Source organism: Myxine glutinosa, chromosome 5 (genome assembly GCF_964187855.1).
Source record: "Myxine glutinosa chromosome 5, kmMyxGlut1.1, whole genome shotgun sequence".
Taxonomy (NCBI): Eukaryota; Metazoa; Chordata; class Myxini; order Myxiniformes; family Myxinidae; genus Myxine; species Myxine glutinosa.
This window is the reverse complement of record NC_136265.1, coordinates 152,279,071-152,304,902: the sequence shown is the minus strand read 5'-3', so window position 1 is coordinate 152,304,902 and position 25,832 is coordinate 152,279,071. Positions and strand designations below refer to the sequence as shown.

At 48.2% G+C, this 25,832-nt stretch overlaps 1 long non-coding RNA gene across 1 annotated transcript in view; it reads left to right on the top strand.

Annotated features, from left to right (window-relative positions):
- Positions 1 to 1,114: 1,114 nt before the first annotated feature.
- The window catches only part of LOC137428223 (uncharacterized), a 50,773-nt gene continuing 26,055 nt past the window's right edge, over positions 1,115 to 25,832 (top strand). Inside the window, exon 1 of the long non-coding RNA XR_010984664.2 lies at positions 1,115 to 1,257. This is a non-coding gene — a long non-coding RNA (uncharacterized LOC137428223). The remainder of the gene's footprint in view (positions 1,258 to 25,832) is intronic.

Below are 25,832 nucleotides of genomic sequence, written 5' to 3'. Positions count from 1 at the left end.
TGGCAAGAGGTATGCAGGTATTGGGGAGGACTGTCTGCTCTTCTCTTTTACCAAGTCTTACCAGGTACGGTACCTACTACACCTACCTACTACCAACTACCTAATCTACTGATGCCATAGTGATGGGTAAAATAGTGGCAAGAGGCTTTGGCTTCGCCGGCTCATTGCGGCTTTGCAATCGGTACTAGTAGCCGGCGAAGCCGGTGTCGTCAATAAACGAGTACGTATTATGTTGAAAACCTGATTATGCCTTGGCTCGAGAATCCGAAGCGCAGTGGGCGCAGCCATCTTGCGGAGGCGGAAGTATGCATAACAAATTTAAAACGTTCATTAGGAGTTTCTTTCACCCGTCGTCGTTTGATTCAGAATCTTATGCACCTCCGATGTATTAATAAAATAATTTAAGACCAACATCGGCCCGCACGGGCCTGGTTATCTTCAACAAAATGCGTCACCAAACACCAGACCCAATGAGAGTCGAGCATTTGCAAAAATATTTCTAAAATGAAAGCGCTCAATGGTGGGCGCCATCGACCGGATGCGGAAGTTTGCATAAAACAATTGCGAAAAAGTTCAATAGGAGTTTGTTTCACCCGTCGTTCTTTGATTCACAATCTAATGAAACCTCTCATTAGTAATTAAAATACGTTAAGACCAACCTCGTTATCTTCAACGAAAATCGTCATCAAACACCAGAACCAATGAGATTCGAGCATTTGAAAAAATATATTTTTTTAAACCTTATTACGCGTTTCGGACGGTGAAAACGGCGTCAAATATTCTAACATTGACGAAGAATTATTTTTTAGAAATCTCGCGGCCGTATGGGATAGTTTTTCACAGCCAGAAATACGGTATAAGCGGTTTACATATTTAGTTTAGAAATACGGATAGTTTTTCACGGCCGGAAATATCCGAAGTTGAGACGGAATTCACCGAATTAATCACTGCAAGCTAACTTCTTCTGTTGGACGAAGCCGCCGTGCCCGGAGAGAACCAGTCCTGCCAGCGACTGAAGTTAGAAGACTACACACATACTGTGAAAACGTATGTTAAGCCCAGTTAAAATTTCTTAAAATAGGCCTTAAGCTAGCACATCGTATAGTTATTTCCTTAAGCTTCTTGTGACATTTATTGTATGCAGGTATTGGGGAGGACTGTCTGCTGTTCTCTTTTACCAAGTCTTACCAGGTACGGTACCTACTACCAACTACCTACCTACCTACCTACTACCAACTACCTACCAAGTCTTACCAGGTACGGTACCTACTACACCTACCTACTACCAACTACCTAACCTACTGATGCCATAGTGATGGGTAAAATAGTGGCAAGAGGCTTTGGCTTCGCCGGCTCATTGCGGCTTTGCAGTCGGTACTAGTAGCCGGCGAAGCCGGTGTTGTGAATGTGAATGAACGCGTACGTATTATGTTGAAAAGCCAGATTTTGCTGGATCCTTTGAGAATTTCGAAGCTTTGACGCACCAAATCACTCCATGGAGGCGGCCATCTCGCAGATGCGGAGGTATGCATAAAAAATTGCGAAAAAGTTCAATAGGAGTTTGTTTCACCCGTTCTTTTTTGATTCACAATCTTATGCACCTCTAATTTGTAATAAAAAATACTTTAAGACCAACCTCATTCTTGTGGCATTTTAAATTTTCAACTCAGGCCTGCACGGGCCCTGGTTATCTTCAACGAAAATCTTCACCAAACACCGGAACCAATGAGATTCGAGCATTTGAAAAGATATTTCAAAAAAGCTTATTACGCGTTTCTGACGCTGAAAACGGCGTCAAATATTCTAAAATTGACGAAGAATTATTTTTTAGAAATCTCGCGGCCGTAGGGGATAGTTTTTCACGGCCGGAAATATCCGAAGTTGAGACGGAATTCACCGAATTAATCAAGAAGGAAATTTTATAAATTTTAATCTCATCCAGAATGCAAATGGTGTCATTTTGAACTAGGTACGGTACCTACTACACCTACCTACTGCCAACTACCTAACCTACTGATGCCATAGTGATGGGTAAAATAGTGGCAAGAGGCTTTGGCTTCGCCGGCTCATTGCGGCCTTGCAGTCGGGTCATATTAATCCTTACAAGAACAATAGCCTTCCAGTGGGAACCTCAATGGAAGCCTAATTGATGACATCACTCAGCAGCAAATGGAGAAAATTTTCAACAAGTTTGGAAAATTAGATTGAACGATGCATTAGAGAAGATGGCGGTTATATTGTGGCATAAGCATGCTGATGTAGAAGTTTCCTCGTCAGAAAATGTCAACTCATCAAGAAATTCATGGGAATTGTGGAGTTAACAACAGCAATATCAACATTCATAACATTATACGTTAACTATAATTATGATGTTTGTTTCTTCTCCTCCACTGCCAAACTCTGGAACTCTTTACCTTCCCATGTATTTCCAAACACTTAGACCTTCCCCTTTTCAAAAAGCAGATTTTTTACTTTCTCAAAATCTCTTAGACTATTCTCTCCTTCTTCACTTTTCTATCAATGCAGGCCTCATTAAAGGCCTGGCCTCGATGAGGACGATATAGTCCATTAATTTGGAGCCTTCAACGTAAAAACAAAACAAGAAAGAGCAATCAGAGATTGCAGACCCTCGCCAGGACGTGTTTTTAGTGGTTTTTAGGGCTTTTGTATTAAAACAAATATGGCGGTTGAACCACGTGACATATGACGTCATAATTATCATTAAATTAAATTCTAAAGGTAGAGTTGCACCTGTGGTAAAAATTTCCTGTCAATCGGACCAACGGTTGTAGAGAAAATCATATTCATTCCGTGCGGACAAACAGACAAACAGACAGACAGACAGACAAACGGACAAATGGACTCAAATGCAATACCCACTCCTCTGGCGAGGGTAAAAAGTACATTTTTACCTGCGACATGTCATATCTCTAGAAGAGCTTCGCGTTGCTGTTGTTACCTATGCCACTAAAGGTGGGTGGAGGTTATGTTTTCACCCCTGTCTGTCTGTCTGTCTGTCTGTCTGTTCATCCTTTTGTTTGTCCGTTTGTTTGTGAACAAGATATCTCAAAAAGTTGTGGACGGATTCGGATGAAATTTGGCAGAGATGTAGCGTATGTGACAAGGACGAAATGATTAGATTTTGGTGAACATCGGGATTCGGATTCGGCTACTAGAGTTTTTAAAAGTGATTCTTCGCCATTGGCAGATAGGGCCAAACACGATACATAGCAGGATATCCCAAAATGTTATGGACGGATTTTGACGAAACTTGTTGCACAGGTTGTGTGTCTGACAAGGAATAATTGATTCAATTTTGGTGAAGATCCGGATCCGGATAGTAGAATTTTTAAAGTGATTCTTCACCATTGAGTGAAATGGCCAACCAGGCGGAGGTATGCTTTCTACTGAGTGCCGTTCTAGTTGTTGCTGTTGTTGTTGTTGGGGGTCGATTTTTGATATGTGCACCAATTGGTTGGACAGCTGCTGGACCAAACCCCCATCTGTCTCTTGACTCCCCCCACAACAGAGTCGACACGAAATGATATGGCCGCCATCTTGTTTTCTGGTGAGCCTAGCACATTAGTCCTATATAGGCCTCTGCTGATGAAACACTGCCTGACTTTGTTGCATCAGATTTACATTGGCTTTGTTTGGGTCGAGTGTTAAATTACACTGTTAAATTACACTTGTTGACAAAATCGAAATTTTTTCTCTCTTCAAAGTTGTAAGCATACTTTTCGAGACCAGTTTTGCACGCCAATTCGAAATCTGTTTTTGGTTTTTCTCCAGCACGTCTAGTTTTTGTGACAACACCGATCAAATTTGAAAGGTTATTGCCTTATTTAAAGGTAATAACCTTTCAAATATCACTAAAACTTGTACGTGCGAGAGCAAAACTAGAAACAGATTTAGAATTAGTGTCCCAAGAGCTGTCTTGAGTGCTATGCATGGATGCGAAGCCAAAAGCAAACAAACAATGCGGAAACTGTAAGGTATCTCGACAAACTACGATCAATTGTAGTACACGTTTATTGACTCTGCCGATACAGGCCCGATTAACTGCAGCGCCATCCGATCTGGGGCGTAAGGATACCATGCGGTCACGGTGTAGGGATACAACGGTGAATATTTGCAGCTTCATACATGACATCCTCCCCTTTAAGTCCAAAATTACCAAGAGCAATACGTGCTAGATTTCCAGAATTGACATTTCAAAAGCAACATTTCCAAAACATGTGAAAATATGTGTGCAAACGATTATGAGAATAATGAAAATACGTGAAAGTAGAACGTGTTTCAACGTGAAAATAGAACATGTTTCAACGTGAAAATAGAACATGTGTCAACGTGAAAATAGAACATGTTTCAACGTGAAAATAGAACATGTGTCAACGTGAAAAAAAAACGTTCAAATATTCGACCGGTTGGGTGCTTTTCTCTCACGCATTGAGCGTCGCGGTGTACCAGTGGATACAGAGTCCAAGGTGATCCCTTTGGGTCGCGGTGTACCAGTGGATACAGAGTCCGAGGTGATTCCTTTGGGTCGCGGTGTACCAGTGTGTACAGAGTCCGAGGTGATTCCTTTGGTCTCCACGAAGGGTGTAGTGTTCGCAGAGGTTTTCGGGGCATCCGAGCCGGCTGGAGCGGCCACGACGATCTCCGGCAGTGGTGGGTCGAACTGTTGTCCTGACTGTGACGATGCTGCCTGACTGACGATTTCTCTCACGCATTGAGCGTCGCGGTGTACCAGTGGATACAGAGTCCGAGGTGATTCCTTTGGGTCGCGGTGTACCAGTGGATACAGAGTCTGAGGTGATTCCTTTGGGTCAAGGTGTACCAGTGGATACAGAGTCCGAGGTGATTCCTTTGGTCTCCACGAAGGGTGTGGCATTCGCAGAGGTTTTCGGGGCATCCGAGCCGGCTGGAGTGGCCACGACGATCTCCGGCAGTGGTGGGTCGAACTGTTGTCCTGACTGTGACGATGCTGCCTGACTGACGATTTCTCTCACGCATTGAGCGTCGCGGTGTACCAGTGGATACAGAGTCCGAGGTGATTCCTTTGGGTCGCGGTGTACCAGTGGATACAGAGTCTGAGGTGATTCCTTTGGGTCAAGGTGTACCAGTGGATACAGAGTCCGAGGTGATTCCTTTGGTCTCCACGAAGGGTGTGGCATTCGCAGAGGTTTTCGGGGCATCCGAGCCGGCTGGAGCGGCCACGACGATCTCCGGCAGTGGTGGGTCGAACTGTTGTCCTGACTGTGATGATGCTGTAGGCTCTATCGACTCACAGTGACGGTTGGTTATGTGGTCCTGATTTCGACGAATTTCGCAGCCATCCTGCAGGCGAATCACACAGGACAGTGGACCTGGCTTCTCGATGATGTCCCCCGGTAGCCACGTCGCACCTGCACCAAAATTTCGGGCAAACACTGGATCTCCAATGTTGATACATCGACTGTTGGACGACGTATCATGCACCAACTTTTGATTAAGCTGGCTCTGATAAACATTTGATGATATGTCCGGTTTGTGATTGTCGATCTCAAGTGTCGTTTCATCAATAACTCAGATGGAGCTGCACCGGTTGTTGATTGTGGCGTGATGCGGTATTTGAACAGGAGACGAGAAAGCTTTGTTTCCAGGGTTCCCTCCTGAAGTTTCTGCAATCCGGATTTGATGATTCCCACAGATCGTTCGGCCAAGCCATTTGAAGCCTGGTGATGTGGGCTGACAAACTTATGTTTGATGCCGTTCCGACGTGTGAACTCGGCAAACTCGGTACTGGAAAAACACGAACCGTTATCACTCACGATCATCCTGGGCAGACCATGAGTGGCGAAACAGCGTCTGAGTCTTTCGATGACAATGGCTGACGTAGTACCACGCGTCACATAGGCATCAATCCATTTTGTGTGCACGTCCGTAATTATTAGAATCATGCTGCCGTTAATAGGCCCGGCATAATCGAGATGCAGGCGATGCCACGGTTCACTGGGCCATTCCCAGGGATGCAGTGGCGCTTTCGCAGGTGTATTCCGGGTGCTCTGGCAGGGGTAACAATGTCGAACATGATGTTCGATATCAGCATCAAGATTCAGCCACCACACATAGTTTCTGGCGAGTGACTTCATCTTCACAATCCCGGGGTGACAGTCATGGATTTCATCCATGACCCTGGAACGCAGATTTTTCAGGATCACGACACGACATCCCCAGAGTCGGCAACCATTTTCCACGCTGAGTTCGTTTTTACGTGCTTTAAAAGCCACAAAATCTGGGTCACCCTCAGGTAGCAAATGCCATCCAAGCTGTACAGCCTGGACAGTTCTGGACAGAACGGGGTCTCGTCGAGTATGAGTGCGGATCTGGCCGGAATCGACAGCACAATCTTCCAGATGATCCATCAGTGCGATAATGGATCCTGGTGTAGGCGAATCATCAACGGATTCTGGAAGGGGTAACCGACTCATGGCATCTGCATTTGTGATAGACGAACCGGGCTTATAACATATGGTGTAGTCATAAGCAGCGAGAAACAGGGACCAGCGGATGATCCTGGGCAGTAGTGTGTCAGATGTCGCCTTAGTTGGACCAAACAGACTGATCAGCGGCTTGTGATCAGTGCGAATCGTGAAATGATGTCCAAGAAGGTACTGGCGAAATTTGCTGATGCCGAAAACGATTCCCAATCCTTCCTTGTCAAGTTGGGAATAGTTCTTCTCTGCCGGGGACAACGTTCTGGATGCAAATGCAACCGGTCTTTCCGTACCATCAGGCATCACGTGTGATAATACACTCTCCACTCCATACCGACAGGCATCGCATGTCAGCACAAGATCCTTCTCTGGATCAAAATGAACGAGAACATTGGACGATTTGAGCAGATCCTTAGAGGTCTGGAATACTGATTGTTCAGTAGACCCCCAGCTCCAGGAGCTTCCTTTCCTCAAAAGCCGATAAAGGGGGCCCAAAACGTCGGTCACATTCGGGATGTAACGACCATAGAACTGAAGCAAACCGAGGTATGACTTCAATTTGGTCACGTCTCGTGGAGCAGGAGCATCCTTGATAGCTCGGACTCTCTCATCTGTCGGGTGTAGACCCTCGGCATCAATCGTATGACCCAGGTACGTGACTGATAGCACCATAAACTTGCACTTGTCTCGACGCAAACGTAGGCCGGAGTCCGAAATCTTCTTCAGAACTCTCTCCAGGTTTTGTAGATGTTCCGCATCCATACGACCAGTAACCAGAATATCATCCTGGTAACAAACGACATTGTGTTCGGTGGCAAACAAACTGTCCATGACACGCTGATAAATTCCAGGTGCAGATTTCACTCCAAAACTGAGTCGGTGGTACCTGTACAACCCACGATGTGTGTTGATGGTAAGATACTGTTTCGAATTCTCGTCCAAACGGAGCTGCAGATAGGCGGATTTGAGATCGTGTTTCGTAAAAGTCTTGCCTCCCGTGAGACGAGCATAGAGGTCTTCGATCCTCGGGATTGGATATTTATCCAATGAAGAACACTTGTTCACGGTCATTTTATAATCCCCACATATGCGGATGGACTGGTCCGATTTTATGACCGGAACGATGGGTGCCGCCCATTCGACATACTGGATTTGCTCGATGATCCCCAGATTTTCAAGATGATCCAGTTCCTTGTCAATCCGCTCACGCAGGGCGAAAGGGACTGGGCGAGCCCTGCAAAATATAGGATTGGCATCCCGGTCAACCCTGAGTTTAGCCGTATGTCCTTTCAAGGTTCCAAGCTCATCCTTGAAGACATCCGGGTACGTATCCAGCACATTTTTAAGTGTATATGCTGCGGTAGGAGAAACGTTGGCTGCCCGGAGTTGATGAATATCTCGACAAATACGTTGGCTGCCTGTAAAGTATCTCGACAAACTACGATCAATTGTCGTACACGTTTATTCACTCTGCCGATACAGGCCCGATCCACCTCAGCGCCATCCGAGCTCGCGCGTAGTGATACAATGCCGTCACGGTGTAGGGATACAACGGTGATTATTTGCACTTCATACATGACATTATGAAAGCTTGCTTCTAATTTATTGGTGGAGAAAAGCCAATGACAAAAAAGAATTTCTGGGCTACTTAACAGTGGATTCAGCACTTTATGGGTTAATCTTCCTTGTATGTAAAGTTTTTAGACGATTTTTCCTTCTTCCTTTAAAGGTATTTTAAACATGCTCCCAATTTCACAATCTCCCCGTGATGGACATTAACGATGTGTTCCTCTTCTTCACCACGTTCAAACGACGCTTCTTCTTTTTCTACATCAAGATTATTTTGTTCCTTTTCTCTTGTTTGTATCCTCAGGCTCATTTGTTCGGTGTTCTCGCTCTTCCAGGAATTTAGGTTGCGGATGCAAAAATTTCAAATAATCCTTTGCTGGGGGATTAGCTTGGGTTAGCCACGCGGTCTGGAAGTGGACAATGATCCGCCTTTTGAGGACCCTTGAGGTAATTTGACCACGAGGTTGATGGCGGATCGTGCGCTCATTTTGATTTTCGGCTCTGTCACGTTTGCATAATCACGTGATACATTGAAGGTCATGTGACCTGGCTCGCGGATAGTGAGATTCCGTCACGTGTGCTTTATCCGTCGAGATACAACAGGCTCGACCCTCCCCCTGAGGTGTTCACATAAAACAAACAGACGGGATAATCTCAAGACAAAAGCGCTCGAAGGTTGTGGTGTCATTAAAACATTTAAATAACAACCCCAAAATGAGGCAAAGCGTGTGACGAAGTACACGTGGCTGTATCTTATTGGCTGATCATTGGTTTAACCAAGCCCTCTCGAAGAGGATTCTGGACTTCTGGTTCTGGTCCACTGTTCGAGGCAGGCCCAGTGAACTGGGCCAAAGGTTGATTACTCGCGCCACCATAAGCCAATCACGTGAGTGTTGTGATGATTTACGACTGTTTGTCTTTTTCCGCAGAATAACCGGATAACAAAGGCAGCTAAAATCGACAAATTTCGGTACCTGGGTCGTTTTGTTGAGTGGCGTATATAGAGCCTTGCGGCTCTGATACTAGATCTGATACTAGTTACATATTCTAGAACCACGGATACGCGGCAGTACAGTTAACGTCCTCTAACTAAGGCGGTATTACATGACAAAGAGGAATCCAGGATGTGAGCGAGCACCTCATTAGGATGCATGGTAGTCTTAAAAATAGCGATTGATTTTGGAGCTAGTTATATGTGAGTATATTTCTGGTGTTATTATTATTCTTTTTGAATACATTTTACACTCTGTAGCACAATGATAAGATCCGGTGAGTCTCGCGCGCAGGTCGGCGGTTCGATTGCCCCGGGCCGAGCGGTTTAACATTCAGCATTTAAAGAACGTATAACGGACAAACATGACGAAACATGATGGTGACGAAAACATGTCTGACAAAACATGATGGTGACGCCGCTACGCCCCGGAAGTTATCACGTTCCCCATTACAGTATCTGACGAAACGTCCGGCGTTGTGTATACATGTCTGAAGAAACGTCCGGTGTTGTGTATACATGTCTGACGAAACGTCCGGTGTTGTGTATACATGTCTGACGAAACGTCCGGTGTTGTGCATACATGTCTGACGAAACGTCCGGTGTTGTGCATACATGTCTGACGAAACGTCCGGTGTTGTGTATGCATGTCTGACGAAACGTCCGGTGTTGTGTATACATGTCTATTGTCTGACAAAACGGCCGGTGTTGTGTATACATGTCTGACGAAACGTCCGGTGTTGTGTATACATGTCTGCCGAAACGTCCGGTGTTGTGTATACATGTCTGACGAAACGTCCGGTGTTGTGTATACATGTCTGACGAAACGTCCGGTGTTGTGTATGCATGTCTGACGAAACGTCCGGTGTTGTGTATACATGTCTGACGAAACGTCCGGTGTTGTGTATGCATGTCTGACGAAACGTCCGGTGTTGTGTAGGCATGTCTGACGAAACGGCCGGTGTTGTGTATACATGTCTGACGAAACGTCCGGTGTTGTGTATGCATGTCTGACGAAACGGCCGGTGTTGTGTATACATGTCTGACGAAACGTCCGGTGTTGTGTATACATGTCTGACAAAACGTCCGGTGTTGTGTATACATGTCTGACAAAACGGCCGGTGTTGTGTATACATGTCTGACGAAACGGCCGGTGTTGTGTATACATGTCTGACGAAACGTCCAGTGTTGTGTATGCATGTCTGACGAAACGTCCGGTGTTGTGTGTGCATGTCTGACGAAACGTCCGGTGTTGTGTATGCATGTCTGACGAAACGTCCGGTGTTGTGTATGCATGTCTGACGAAACGTCCGGTGTTGTGTATACATGTCTGACGAAACGTCCGGTGTTGTGTATACATGTCTGACGAAACGTCCGGTGTTGTGTATGCATGTCTGACGAAACGGCCGGTGTTGTGTATACATGTCTGACAAAACGTCCGGTGTTGTGTATACATGTCTGACAAAACGGCCGGTGTTGTGTATACATGTCTGACAAAACGTCCGGTGTTGTGTATGCATGTCTGACGAAACGTCCGGTGTTGTGTGTGCATGTCTGACAAAACGTCCGGTGTTGTGTATACATGTCTGACAAAACGGCCGGTGTTGTGTATACATGTCTGACAAAACGTCCGGTGTTGTGTATACATGTCTGACGAAACGTCCGGTGTTGTGTATACATGTCTGACGAAACGTCCGGTGTTGTGTATGCATGTCTGACAAAACGGCCGGTGTTGTGTATACATGTCTGACAAAACGTCCGGTGTTGTGTATACATGTCTGACAAAACGGCCGGTGTTGTGTATACATGTCTGACAAAACGTCCGGTGTTGTGTATACATGTCTGACGAAACGTCCGGTGTTGTGTATGCATGTCTGACAAAACGGCCGGTGTTGTGTATACATGTCTGACGAAACGGCCGGTGTTGTGTATACATGTCTGACAAAACGGCCGGTGTTGTGTATACATGTCTGACGAAACGTCCGGTGTTGTGTATACATGTCTGACAAAACGTCCGGTGTTGTGTATACATGTCTGACAAAACGGCCGGTGTTGTGTATACATGTCTGACAAAACGGCCGGTGTTGTGTATACATGTCTGACGAAACGGCCGGTGTTGTGTATACATGTCTGACGAAACGGCCGGTGTTGTGTATACATGTCTGACGAAACGTCCGGTGTTGTGTATGCATGTCTGACGAAACGTCCGGTGTTGTGTATGCATGTCTGACGAAACGTCCGGTGTTGTGTATACATGTCTGACGAAACGGCCATTTAATTCGGGAAATATTCGTCAGTTTCCGTTTCCCCGGGTGAGGCTGTAGTCTGGAGGCATATCCCCAAAAGTGGCCTAGAAAAGGTGGTAGGGGTACACTCATGTTACAAGCTGGCAACAACGTTTTTCTGAAAGCCCAGACCTCTAGGAACCCAAAAAGTCTTGTTGCCAGCTTGGGAAATGGTTTGGACCAGATTTGTGGCCATTTTTCAAAATGGCCGCCTACATTTTTGGTGTTTTCTAATATTTCAGCTCTAGAACTTATATCTGGCTGTCTTAAAGGTCTCTAGGGTTATGACCTTATAACATATAGTCATACAACAATCCTCACCCAAATTGGGGTGCATGGCATATCTATAAGTGGTTTTATTGAAGCAAAAAGGCAAAAATATGCCTGAAAAACGCGTTCATTTTGATTTTTCCAAATCACTAAATTGCATACTGTGAAGTTGTTCTTTGGTCAATTTCTTTCAAAATAGTTTTAAAATTTGCCCAGATCCCTCCTCTTCATTAGCAAATCTTCAGGAATATACCCAAGTTCTCAGAAAATATGTTTTATGCATGATCAGCTACCCCTACCCCCTAAATCACAAAACGTGCCAATTTTCAATATTTCCAGATTCCAACCAATATCATTGTTGTATGACTTTTTCTCATCATGATAGGTCCAAATTAACTTACTCTATGTGATTAGGTGTTAATAAAAATTGAATTTCACACTTTAGTGAAAATCCAAGATGGCTGCCAAATGGCCATAGAATATTTGGTGGCGCGAGACCATAAGACTGCAATTTCATTCAGAGGCACTTCTAAAATGTTCCATTTATACTAAATATATGAGGCACTACTATTCTATAGGTCACATGTATGTGAAAGAGTCTTGATGAGTTGAAGATGTATTATTTTAGAGGGGGACTTTATGTAAAATTTATGTTTTATAACATTTGAATTTCAGGAAAGTAGTGTGGATTTGGAAGTGCCTTGTTTGCGGAGTATATTAGTTCCAACATAGCTGACAAACAAGGCACTTACATAAATGAAGACATAGAAGATTGTAAAATATAAGCTATATTATTTAATGTAAAACAAAAATAAACATACATAACTTGTATACATAATGCAAACATTATTATGTTACACTGATCCAAACAATACAAACGTCAATGCAATGCTTGCACCTTTAAACTAAACAAATATTTGGCACTGAATTAACAAAGTCATACCCAACAAGCTAATCTGGCTATTCATACATAAGTGACAGAATGTGGGATACAGTCATATCATAGACTAGTAATACATTGGTGGAACAGAGCTGAAGCAAGACTAGTTACATTACGTCAAATACAGCCAGCATAGTAACAATATGACATTATGGAATATACTCAAGTTTCCATGCATGTCGTCTAATCACTATCAGAGTCATTGAGGGGGTTCCTGCATAAGTCTGCACATTTGCATGCCAATGTGCACCGCAATCCATTTTTCCTACAGTTGCACCTGCCAGTTAGACATGCCTGAACATGCCTGAACTAAGGCCATTCCATCAACAATTGTGCATGTTGGTGTGTTAGATGCTGGGGCATTTGCCTGAGACACACCATCTTTCTCTAGAAGAGGTAGCAACTGTGACTTGTTTGTTTGTCTGAGGGTCCCATCAGTATTGGCTAGAGCTAAAGGTACATGGCAAAGTTCTTGTGTGAGAAGTGAATCTATGTCAATATCTCTGCCTGCCTCCATGACAACAATCAGTCGTTGAAACAGATCGCGATCTGCTTTGACAATAGCAGTACCCTTTTTCTTCTTGTCCTTGGACACCTCAACAGCAAACATGGATGCAAATGTCTTCAACTTTTGTTTTGGGATGCTTGTGTGTAGGCTGGTCTTTTTCTCAATGAAACGCTCAGTCACAAAGGTACGGGCCACTTGATGTCCAACCTTCTCCGCACATAGCAGGTCCTTTTTAATTGCGGCATTTGCAATATCCCCAGTAGTGAGACATACAAGTTCCTCAGACTCTTTGTTGAAGACCTCAAATCTCTGAAACATCGACATCAGGCTTTGGACATCAGATTCATCCCTCAGCATCCTTGCTTTTCCAGATTCCTTGTGCACAGACTGGTCATCATTATTATCTTCTGTTACTCCGAGCATGTCCCTAGTTTCATCGGCAATCCTAGCTCTATCGATGTAGGTCAGTCCCCACCGATTTAGGGCAGTTTCAGAGCGTGTGATACCAATGACTCCTCCAGCGATTTTGCCCATCTTGTTGACATGCTCCAGTCCTTGATCATCAGGTACTTGGTTGAACTTTTGTGTGCTTTCCTTCACTCCGAAGTCCCCTTCATTGAAACCTGCCAACACCTCAGGCGCAGTGTGCCCCAGCTGATTCATATCTGCCAGGAACACACTGCCCCATCGCAGGTAGTTTGGCCGGTCGAAGGCTCCGAACCAGTGGAGCATCTCGCGAAAAGTGGTCAGGAACAATTCCCACTTGGCATCTCTGATGGCACGGGTGAACCTCAGGAGGATGCTCACAAGATGCATGTATTGCCGCCAATATACAAATGTGGCATTTGCCTCGTGTTCCTTGTCCATGTCTTCTATTAGGGCACTGACCTGGTAGGCCTTGGGCACCAGACGCCTCAGAGCACTGTAGATGGCCTCATCGTCTGCCTGCTGGAAAGCTCTCGAAAGGTCCTCTGATACCTGATTGATTTCTGCATCAATCTGTACTTCATTTTCATTCAGCCAATGTAGGATCTTCTGCCACAGAATTCACCATAATGCCTCAAACACAAGCTTGTGGGCACGGATTGTGCGGTTCCATTGTTTCCCGTTGAGGATGTTCTGTGCAGTGTTCTCGCCATACACACCACTTTCTACCAGAATGTCCTTCAAGCCGGAATCTGCCATGTACTGTCCAATAACCTTGGTGAAATTCATTTGAATATGGAAACCACCAAGCATCACCACTAGGTTTTTGCATTTGTCTGGTTTGGCCCACTGCAACATCTTGGCTTTACAGTACAGTTGCTCATCAAAGGTAAGTACTGTATACGTTTGCCCTAGTGCAGCAGTCATCCTTTGGCAGTTTTGAATCACTGTCCAGATGGTGTCAAACTCATGTGCAGGCTCATTGATTATCGGCATAGGCCCTACTGTAGTCTTTGCTGGATTCACATCAGACACACGCTGGTTAAATGCTGTCCAGCCTGGAACATGCTGGTCCTCGGTGTGAGACTGACGTGCAAGGAGCCATGACACATCTATGGCCATAGCCTCAGAGATAACCTGGGCATCCGATTCCATATACCAATCAGCTTTCACAGCTACTGGAAATGTTGCTTCGGGTTTCTGGGTGCCCATGCCTGAAGGTTGAATCTCATTGAAATGCTCTGGCACAGTTACAGATCTGCTACTGCTTGACTTGACATCAGGTGCAATGGTCTTTTCGCCAGGTATGCTTCTTCGAAAGGCAGCAGACTGTGAGGCATGAAAGGAGCCTTGACCGTCAAGGGTCTCCTCTATGATGTCAATGTTATCATTAGCATATCTGATGTATCCTTGGTAGGTAGCTTGTGCAAAATTCAGGGGTATTATTGTGTTGTTTTGCTCAACATATCTGGCCAAGACAGAGTTTGCAAGGGCAGTGTCAGCTCTTCTTACAGTTTCATAACTAACACCATGTCCTGCAGCATGCATTAGTTGCACCAAGTCCTTGGACCTTGTTGCTTGGTGAACAGTGAGAGCTAGCCCTAGTTGCTTTGGTGTCTGCTTTCTGCCACCAGATGCCAAACATACTATGTCCTGTGCTATGCTCAAAATCCTTTTGCTTTCTCCATCATCATCACCTTCGGAGGTCCCTTCAGAATCTTCAAATATGCTGTCACAATCACACAGCAGGCGTAGGAAAATGTAAAGGCTTTCAGGAACCACCTTCTGTGCACTTTCAGTATTGATGTCTCCAATATCTGAGTGTCCTGGCATTGTCTTGATGTCATTTCTCATTTTGACTGCCACTCTGTAAAGCCAACTCAAGAGTTCCTTGTCCTTTGTTTCGGCTGAGAAAGATGGAATGTGCTGGGAGGTTTCATCAGAATCTTGTATCTCACTTTGTTCTAGCTCATCTGCCATCTCTGCTAAGTTCTGAACAACAATACCTGTTTGAATTAGTGGGAAGACTAGAAGTGAATCCTGTTGATTCATGGACTGTACAAAATCTGCCCTATCTCCTAATACCCTTTTGACTTTGTTCTTGAATGCTTTGTAACTCTGTCGGTCACATTGCTCCACACAGACACTGAAGTCTCTTCTCATCATGTAACAGTATTGGTGCCAGATGGTTTTCATGGTATAGATGTCTCCTCCAGACAGCCCAGCATCCACCTCCTCGATCATTTTGTTGAAACAAACATCTGGTGGATATTCTGGGCCTTCTTCTACCACAGTTGACTCAGACTTCCTCCTGAAGGTTACATAACAAGGAAGGTGGTACTTCCCTTCAGCAGCTATTAGGTCACTTATTCCTGCCAACCGGCATCTCATAATCTTGTTCTTTTGAGCATTATTTAGTATTCTGTCTGAGGTCTCTAAAGTGGCTACATTCCTCAATTGCTTTCCTGCCTTATCCTCCTGACAGAAAATACATTTGTCCCAGGACACTGAAGCAACTGATGCTCTAGAAGAGGGGCGAATGCATGTAGATGGTTGGTCACACGAGTCCTTTGCTTCCTTTTCATGCCGATTTTTCAGTCTCTCAATATGGTTGGCATGTGTAAACTTTGAATAACAGCCCCTGTGCCATACTATGTGTTCTTTTTCATCATCAAGGTCAATACTCTGTATTCTGTCAAGTGTTGAGATGTATTCATGGTCATGGTATTTCTGTCTCGTAATCACACAGTCTTTAAAGCGTTCGAGACCAACATCTGTGGGCTTGGTTGTCTTTTCATTTTTTCTGTTGCCTTGGCAAATGAAGCATGTGCTCCAGTCGATGTCCAGTGCAACTGATTCTCTCTTCCGTCTCCCGCCTATCACAGCTACAGGTTCCATCTTCATTCATATCTGGAAAGAGACAAAGACTATGTCTACCACAACACTGAAAGCTATTTACAGCACATGCAACAAGCAATATGTTATAGTACATTGTTAACACAACAATTATGTTAAAATGATGATTCGGGCAGGACCTGAGGAAGGATACAAAGGAAAGCATCATTATTGCAATATATTATGTCTCAAAAATGTGTTGGTATCAAATGGTAGACTGCATTACCTTAACTTAACGTCATAATGTGAAATATTATATTTTATTGGCCATTTGGCAGCCATCTTGGATTTTCACTAAAGTGTGAAATTCAATTTTTATTAACACCTAATCACATAGAGTAAGTTAATTTTGACCTATCATGATGAGAAAAAGTCATACAACAATGATATTGGTTGGAATCTGGAAATATTGAAAATTGGCACGTTTTGTGATTTAGGGGGTAGGGGTAGCTGATCATGCATAAAATATATTTTCTGAGAACTTGGGTATATTCCTGAAGATTTGCTAATGAAGAGGAGGGATCTGGGCAAATTTTAAAACTATTTTGAAAGAAATTGACCAAAGAGCAACTTCACAGTATGCAATTTAGTGATTTGGAAAAATCAAAATGAAGGCGTTTTTCAGGCATATTTTTGCCTTTTTGCTTCAATAAAACCACTTATAGATATGCCATGCACCCCAATTTGGGTGAGGATTGTTGTATGACTATATGTTATAAGGTCATAACCCTAGAGACCTTTAAGACAGCCAGATATAAGTTCTAGAGCTCAAATATTAGAAAACACCAAAAATGTAGGCGGCCATTTTGAAAAATGGCCACAAATCTGGTCCAAACCATTTCCCAAGCTGGCAACAAGACTTTTTGGGTTCCTAGAGGTCTGGGCTTTCAGAAAAACATTGTTGCCAGCTTGTAACATGAGTGTACCCCTACTGTCACATTTCCTGGAAGTGCCTCCAGACTACTGTGTCGTCTTCTCGTCCACGTGGCGATCAGAGTTAAGTTGTGTTTTTTCTGCTCAAAGTTAAGTATTTTGTTTTGCTGTGTTTGTGTCTACTGTTTCTGGTTCGATCGTGTTTTGCTTTTCGTGCACAATTGTGTATTAGTCAGTCAGTTTGGTCGTACGTGTTTGAGGCCTAGTTGGCCTCGATGCCTGTCTTCCTCTCATGGTGTTCTCCTTCCAACAACAACCTCCTCCTCAAATCTCCCCTCCCCTCACCCCACCCCTCCCCTCACCCCTCCCCTCACCCCTCCCCTCTCCTCACCCTACCCCTCCCCTCACCCTACCCCTCCCCTCACCCTACCCCTCCCCTCACCCCTCACTCCTCCTCACCCCTCACTCCTCCTCACCCCTCACTCCTCCTCACCCCTCACTTCTCACCCCTCACTTCTCACCCCTCACTCCTCACCCCTCACTCCCCCTCACCCCTCACTCCTCCTCACCCCTCACTCCGCCTCACCCCTCACTCCGCCTCACCCCTCACTCCTCCTCACCCCTCACTCCTCCTCACCCCTCACTCATCCTCACCCCTCACTCCTCCTCACCCCTCACTCCTCACTCCTCCTCACTCCTCACTCCTCACCCCTCCGCCTCACCCCTCACTCCTCCTCACCCCTCACTCCTCCTCACCCCTCACTCCTCCTCACCCCTCACTCCTCCTCACCCCTCACTCCTCTCCTCCTCTCACTCCTCCCCTCCCCTCACTCCTCCCCTCCCCTCACTCCTCCCCTCCCCTCAAATCTCCTCCCCATCAAAACTGCCAACTCACTCCTCCCCTCAAATCTCCCCTCTCACTCCTCCCCTTCAAAACTCCCAACTCACCCCTCCTCCTCAAATCAGACACTCAGTCATTTCAAATTGATGCAAAAGTTTTTTTATTGTTTTTATTTTTACCAATTTGAAGGGAAGGGCCTTTCTAACAATTTTGGTTCGAGTGACAACCATTCATATAAAAAAAAAATTTTGGAGGATTTTTCTCATCACGAATCTTCCCCGTACCGACCTGCGTTGTCATCCGAAGGGTCCCGAAAGTCTTGTTCCAAGTCAGATTTGTTGGGATACATGTGAATGTGTCCCCTCTCTCTCCCCCTCTCCCACTCCTCTCTCTCTCCCACTCCTCTCTCTCCCACTCCTCTCTCTCTCCCACTCCTCTCTCTCTCCCACTCCTCTCTCTCTCCCACTCCTCTCTCTCTCCCACTCCTCTCTCCCTCCCACTCCTCTCCCTCTCCCACTCCTCTCTCTCTCCCACTCCTCTCTCTCTCCCACTCCTCTCTCTCTCACTCATCTCTCTCTCACTCATCTCTCTCTCACCCACTCCTCTCTCTCTCCCACTCCTCTCTCTCTCCCACTCCTCTCTCTCTCCCACTCCTCTCTCTCTCCCACTCCTCTCTCTCTCCCACTCCTCTCTCTCTCCCACTCCTCTCTCTCTCCCACTCCTCTCTCTCTCTCCCACTCCTCTCTCTCTCTCCCACTCCTCTCTCTCTCTCCCACTCCTCTCTCTCTCTCCCACTCCTCTCTCTCTCTCCCACTCCTCTCTCTCTCTCTCTCTCTCCCACTCCTCTCTCTCCCACTCCTCTCTCTCTCTCCCCCCCATTCCTCTCTCTCCCCCCCATTCATCTCTCTCCCCCCCATTCCTCTCTCTCCCCCCCATTCCTCTCTCTCCCCCCCATTCCTCTCTCCCACCCCATTCCTCTCTCCCACCCCATTCCTCTCTCCCCCCCCCATTCCTCTCTCCCCCCCCCATTCCTCTCTCTCCCCCCCCATTCCTCTCTCTCCCACCTCGCTCTCTCTCTCTCCCCCCCATTCCTCTCTCTCCCCCCCATTCCTCTCTCTCCCCCCCATTCCTCTCTCCCCCCCATTCCTCTCTCTCCCCCCCATTCCTCTCTCTCCCCCCCATTCCTCTCTCTCCCCCCAATTCCTCTCTCTCCCCCCCATTCCTCTCTCCCCCCCATTCCTCTCTCTCCCCCCCATTCCTCTCTCTCCCCCCCATTCCTCTCTCTCCCCCCCATTCCTCTCTCTCCCCCCCATTCGTCTCTCTTCCCCCCATTCGTCTCTCTCCCCCCCATTCGTCTCTCACCCCCCCCATTCGTCTCTCTCCCCCCCCCATTCGTCTCTCTCCCCCCCCCATTCGTCTCTCTCCCCCCCATTCATCTCTCTCCCCCCATTCGTCTCTCTCCCCCCATTCGTCTCTCTCCCCCCCCATTCGTCTCTCTCCCCCCCCATTCGTCTCTCTCCCCCCCATTCGTCTCTCTCCCCCCCATTCGTCTCTCTCCCCCCCATTCGTCTCTCTCCCCCCCATTCGTCTCTCTCCCCCCCATTCGTCTCTCTCCCCCCCATTCGTCTCTCTCCCCCCCATTCGTCTCTCTCCCCCCCATTCGTCTCTCTCCCCCCCATTCGTCTCTCTCCCCCCCATTCGTCTCTCTCCCCCCCATTTGTCTCTCTCCCCCCCCCATTCGTCTCTCTCCCCCCCCATTCGTCTCTCTCCCCCCCATTCGTCTCTCTCCCCCCCATTCGTCTCTCTCCCCCCCATTCGTCTCTCTCCCCCCCATTCGTCTCTCTCCCCCCCATTCGTCTCTCTCCCCCCCATTCGTCTCTCTCCCCCCCATTCGTCTCTCTCCCCCCCATTCGTCTCTCTCCCCCCCATTCGTCTCTCTCCCCCCCATTCGTCTCTCTCCCCCCCATTCGTCTCTCTCCCCCCCATTCGTCTCTCTCCCCCCCATTCGTCTCTCTCCCCCCCATTCGTCTCTCTCCCCCCCATTCGTCTCTCTCCCCCCCATTCGTCTCTCTCCCCCCCCATTCGTCTCTCTCCCCCCCCATTCGTCTCTCTCCCCCCCATTCGTCTCTCTCCCCCCATTCGTCTCTCTCCCCCCATTCGTCTCTCTCCCCCCCATTTGTCTCTCTCCCCCCCATTTGTCTCTCTCCCCCCCATTCGTCTCTCTCCCCCCCATTCGTCTCTCTCCCCCCCATTCGTCTCTCTCCCCCCCATTCGTCTCTCTCCCCCCCATTCGTCTCTCTCCCCCCCATTCGTCTCTCTCCCCCTCGTCTCCCCCCATTCGTCTCTCTCCCCCCCATTCGTCTCTCTCCCCCCCATTCGTCTCTCTCCCCCCCATTCGTCTCTCTCCCCCCCATTCGTCTCTCTCCCCCCCATTCGTCTCTCTCCCCCCCATTCGTCTCTCTCCCCCCCATTCGTCTCTCTCCCCCCCATTCGTCTCTCTCCCCCCCATTCCTCTCTCTCCCCCCCATTCCTCTCTCTCCCCCCATTCCTCTCTCTCCCCCCCATTCCTCTCTCTCCCCCCCATTCCTCTCTCTCCCCCCCATTCCTCTCTCTCCCCCCCATTCCTCTCTCTCCCCCCCATTGCTCTCTCTCCCCCCCATTGCTCTCTCTCCCCCCCATTGCTCTCTCTCCCCCCCATTGCTCTCTCTCCCCCCCATTGCTCTCTCTCCCCCCCATTGCTCTCTCTCCCCCCCATTGCTCTCTCTCCCCCCCATTGCTCTCTCTCCCCCCCCATTGCTCTCTCTCCCCCCCATTGCTCTCTCTCCCCCCCATTGCTCTCTCTCCCCCCCATTGCTCTCTCTCCCCCCCATTGCTCTCTCTCCCCCCCATTGCTCTCTCTCCCCCCCATTGCTCTCTCTCCCCCCCATTGCTCTCTCTCCCCCCCATTGCTCTCTCTCCCCCCCATTGCTCTCTCTCCCCCCCATTGCTCTCTCTCCCCCCCATTGCTCTCTCTCCCCCCCATTGCTTCTCTCCCCCCCCATTGCTCTCTCTCCCCCCCATTGCTCTCTCTCCCCCCCATTGCTCTCTCTCCCCCCCATTGCTCTCTCTCCCCCCCATTGCTCTCTCTCCCCCCCATTGCTCTCTCTCCCCCCCATTGCTCTCTCTCCCCCCCATTGCTCTCTCTCCCCCCCATTGCTCTCTCTCCCCCCATTGCTCTCTCTCCCCCCCATTGCTCTCTCTCCCCCCCATTGCTCTCTCTCCCCCCCATTGCTCTCTCTCCCCCCCCATTGCTCTCTCTCCCCCCCCATTGCTCTCTCTCCCCCCCATTGCTCTCTCTCCCCCCCATTGCTCTCTCTCCCCCCCATTGCTCTCTCTCCCCCCCATTGCTCTCTCTCCCCCCCATTCCTCTCTCTCCCCCCCATTCCTCTCTCTCCCCCCCATTCCTCTCTCTCCCCCCCATTCCTCTCTCTCCCCCCCATTCCTCTCTCTCCCCCCCATTCCTCTCTCTCCCCCCCATTCCTCTCTCTCCCCCCCATTCCTCTCTCTCCCCCCCATTCCTCTCTCTCCCCCCCATTCCTCTCTCTCCCCCCCATTCCTCTCTCTCCCCCCCATTCCTCTCTCTCCCCCCATTCCTCTCTCCCCCCCCCCCATTCCTCTCTCCCCCCCCCATTCCTCTCTCCCCCCCCCATTCCTCTCTTCCCCCCCCCATTCCTCTCCCCCCCCATTCCTCTCTCCCCCCCCATTCCTCTCTCCCCCCCCCCCCCCATTCCTCTCTCCCCCCCCATTCCTCTCTCCCCCCCATTCCTCTCCCCCCCCCCTTTGGGTCGCGGTGTACCAGTGGATACAGAGTCCGAGGTGATTCCTTTGGGTCGCGGTGTACCAGTGGATACAGAGTCCGAGGTGATTCCTTTGGGTCGCGGTGTACCAGTGTGTACAGAGTCCGAGGTGATTCCTTTGGTCTCCACGAAGGGTGTAGTGTTCGCAGAGGTTTTCGGGGCATCCGAGCCGGCTGGAGCGGCCACGACGATCTCCGGCAGTGGTGGGTCGAACTGTTGTCCTGACTGTGATGATGCTGCCTGACTGTGACGTTTTCTCTCACGCATTGAGCGTCGCGGTGTACCAGTGGATACAGAGTCCAAGGTGATCCCTTTGGGTTGTGGTGTACCAGTGTGTACAGAGTCCGAGGTGATTCCTTTGGTCTCCACGAAGGGTGTAGTGTTCGCAGAGGTTTTCGGGGCATCCGAGCCGGCTGGAGCAGCCACGACGATCTCCGGCAGTGGCGGTTCGAACTGTTGTTCTGACTGTGATGATGCTGCAGGATCTATCGACTGACAGTGACGGTAGGTTATGTGGTCCTGATGTCGACGAATTTCACGGCCGTCCTGCAGGCGAATCACACAGGACAGTGCACCTGGCTTCTCGATGATGTCCCCCGGTAGCCACGTCGCACCTGCACCAAAATTTCGGGCAAACACTGGATCTCCGATGTTGATACAGCGACTGTTGGACGACTTATCGTGCACCAACTTTTGATTAAGCTGGCTCTGATAAACATTTGATGATATGTCTGGTTTGAGATTGTCAAGTGTCGATCTCAAGTGTCGTTTCATCAATAACTCAGACGGAGCTGCACCGGTTGTTGATTGTGGCGTGATGCGGTATTTGAACAGGAGACGAGACAGCTTTGTTTCCAGGGTTCCCTCCTGAAGTTCCTGCAATCCGGATTTGATGATTCCCACGGATCGTTCGGCCAAGCCATTTGAAGCCTGGTGATGTGGGCTGACAAACTTATGTTTGATGCCGTTCCGACGTGTGAACTCGGCAAACTCGGCCTGGAAAAACACGAACCGTTATCACTCACGATCATCCTGGGCAGACCATGAGTGGCGAAACAGCGTCTGAGTCTTTCGATGACAATGGCTGACGTAGTACCACGCGTCACATAGGCATCGATCCATTTTGTGTGCGCGTCCGTAATTATTAGAATCGTGCTGCTGTTAATAGGCCCGGCATAATCGAGATGTAGGCGATGCCACGGTTCACTGGGCCATTCCCAGGGATGCAGTGGCGCTTTCGCAGGTGCATTCCGGGTGCTCTGGCAGGGGTAACCATGTCGGACATGATGTTCGATATCAGCATCAAGATTCGGCCACCACACATAGTTTCTAGCGAGTGGCTTCATCTTCACAATCCCGGGGTGACAGTCATGGATTTCATCCATGACCCTGGAACGCAGATTTTCCGGGATCACAACACGACATCCCCAGAGTAGGCAACCATTTTCCACGCTGAGTTCGTTTTTACGTGCTTTAAAAGCCGCAAGAGCTGGGTCACCCTCAGGTAGCAAATGCCATCCAAGCTGTACAGCCTGGACAGTTCTGGACAGAACGGGGTCTCGTCGAGTATGAGTGCGGATCTGGCCGGAATCGACAGCACAATCTTCCAGATGATCCATCAGTGCGATAATGGATCCTGGTGTAGGCGAATCATTAACGGATTCTGGAAGGGGTAACCGACTCATGGCATCTGCATTTGCGATAGACGAACCGGGCTTATAACATATGGTGTAGTCATAAGCAGCGAGAACAGGGACTATCGGATGATCCTGGGTGGTAGTGTGTCAGACGTCACCTTAGTCGGACCAAACAGACTGATCAGCGGCTTGTGATCAGTGCGAATCGTGAAATGATGTCCAAGAAGATACTGGCGAAATTTGCTGACGCCGAAAACGATTCCCAATCCTTCCTTGTCAAGATGGGAATGGTTCTTCTCTGCCGGGGACAACGTTCTGGATGCAAATGCAACAGGTCTTTCCGTACCATCAGGCATCACGTGTGATAATACACTCCCCACTCCATACCGACAGGCATTGCATGTCAGCACAAGATCCTTCTCTGGATCAAAATGAACGAGAACATTGGACGATTTGAGCAGATCCTTAGAGGTCTGGAATGCTGATTGTTCAGTTGACCCCCAGCTCCAGGAGACTCCTTTTCTCAAAAGCCGATAAAGAGGGGCCCAAAACGTCGGTCACATTCGGGATGTAACGACCATAGAACGGAAGCAAACCGAGGTATGACTTCAATTCGGTCACGTCTCGTGGAGCAGGAGCATCCTTGATTGCTCGGACTTTCTCTTCTGTCGGGTGTACCCGACACCCGGGTGTCAGGTGGACACCGTGACCGCATTGTATCCCTATGCCCCAGCTCGGATGGCGCTGCAGTTAATCGGGCCTGTATCGGCAGAGTCAATAAACGTGTGCTACAATCGATCGTAGTTTGTCGAGATACCTTACATGGCCACGAGGATGGGATCGGTCAGCATCACTCCACAGGTTTGTGAAAACAGCATGGCTGATGAGCGAGATGGCCGCACCAGTGTCGACCTCCATTTGCAATGGTTGATTGTTGACGACAACAGTGGCAAGAAGAGGGTCCCGCTTATGGTGAGAATCAATATGAAGCAGGTCATACGATTCTGAGTTGTCGGAAACAGAGCTCACCTGGTCAAACTCAGGTTCCTCCAAACCGATAAACTGATGAATCTTCTTGTCAGCAGCTTTCCCTTTTCCCGATTTGCGAGTGATGCAAGCTGGAGAAATATGGCGATTTTTCGAACAGAAATGGCAGGTCGCATCTTTGAACCGACACGTCTCCGGAGGGTGCTTTCCGTTGCACCGAAAACATTTGTTGTGGGTTTGAGACTGCACTGGCTTCTGACGAAGAGACTTGTTTAAACGTTTTGGCTGATCATGATCCAACCGATTCACAGCGGGGCTGGTACCAGACAAGCAAGTGGCACCGATGCTTGTAGCGTTGCGTTCAGCACTTTCCATGGAAATGGCGTTGACTCTGGCATTTTGGAACGTCAGTCTTCTCTCAGCAAGCAGGCGTCTACGAGTGCGGTCATCGGACATGCCAACCACCAGCAAATCACGGAGCATGTCATCAATCGTGTCCCCAAACTCACAAAGATGTGACAGTTTTTTGAGTTGTGCAATGAAGTCTGCGATCGACTGACCTTGCTGCTGTCTGCACATGTAAAAATTAAACCGACACAGGATGACTGAAGGAGATGGATTACAATGTTCCTTCAAAGCGGCCTTGAGCTCTGCATAAGTGAGCTCCTGGATTGTCCGAGGTCGAATCAGGTTTTTAACAAGTGTGAACGTCTCACCTCCGCAAACGGACAGGAAGACGGCCTTCATCCGGGCTTCGGTCGCGATGCCGTTCGCCTCGAAGTAGAAAGACAACCGCTCAGAATACGTGTCAAAATCTCCCTCATGAGGGTCGAATTCATCGATATGGCCGAAAGAAGTCATGCTCTAGATGTTTATCCTCGTCGCCATGTAAGGTATCTCGACAAACTACGATTGATTGTAGCACACGTTTATTGACTCTGCCGATACAGGCCCGATTAACTGCAGCGCCATCCGAGCTGGGGCGTAGGGATACAATGCGGTCACGGTGTAGGGATACAACGGTGAATATTTGCAGCTTCATACATGACAGAAACAATGCATGCTAAGCCATGGAACCAATAAATTCCATATTCGTGTGCCACCTTGAGTCGAACGTCAGACCTGGGCAGCCGGTTTGTGAAGGACTTGGGCAAAAAACGTACCCAGTCTGAATGTTGCTATATTCAGTCAATGGCGAATCTGCATTTGGCGAATCCGCAAATGTCACGGTTAGAAAGTAGAAACCCTCACGTCATTTCCTCATTCATATTTAAACTCAATATCTCTATATTCAT